Below are 557 nucleotides of genomic sequence, written 5' to 3'. Positions count from 1 at the left end.
GCCCCAGAGGCAGCGGATTAAAGCTCCACAATCAACTTGAAGTGCCCTGCATCTGTGGAAAACCTGAATAGACAGTGAAATATCCGAAGTTGAGGAGGTGGACTTTGGGAGCAAGATATACTATTATTTTCCCCTTTTTTCTTTTTGTGAGTGTGTATGTGTGTGCTGCGGTGTGAGATTTTGTCTGTATAGCTTTGCTTTCACCATTTGTCCTAGGGTTAGACCGATCCGTTATTTGTTTTTTTATAGAAATTTTTCTTAATAATTATTTTTTTATTTTAATAACTATACTTTATCCAACTTTATTTTGTCTTCTCCCTTTCTTCTTCCTTCCTTCCTTCCTTTCTTCCCTCCTTCCCTCCTTTCTTCCTTCCTTCCTCCCTTCTTTCCTCCCTTCCTCCCTTTCTTCCTCGCTGCCTTCCTCCCTTTCTTCCACTCCTCCTCCTACCTTCCTTCCTTTCTTGCTTCCTACCTTCATTTCTTCCCTCCTTCCTTTCTTCCTTCCTCCCTTCCTTTCTTTCTCCCTTCCTTCCTTCCCTTCTTCCTTCCTTCCTTCC

General features: G+C 42.4%; 1 long non-coding RNA gene across 1 annotated transcript in view; it reads left to right on the top strand.

Moving 5' to 3' along the window:
* LOC114484519 (uncharacterized) overlaps positions 1-557 on the top strand; it is a 24,801-nt gene that overhangs the window by 17,671 nt on the left and 6,573 nt on the right. The gene's annotated exons all lie outside the window — the stretch shown is intronic.

The sequence above is a fragment of the Physeter macrocephalus genome, chromosome 20 (assembly GCF_002837175.3).
Source record: "Physeter macrocephalus isolate SW-GA chromosome 20, ASM283717v5, whole genome shotgun sequence".
Taxonomy (NCBI): Eukaryota; Metazoa; Chordata; class Mammalia; order Artiodactyla; family Physeteridae; genus Physeter; species Physeter macrocephalus.
This window is presented reverse-complemented; position numbering and strand designations above follow the sequence as displayed.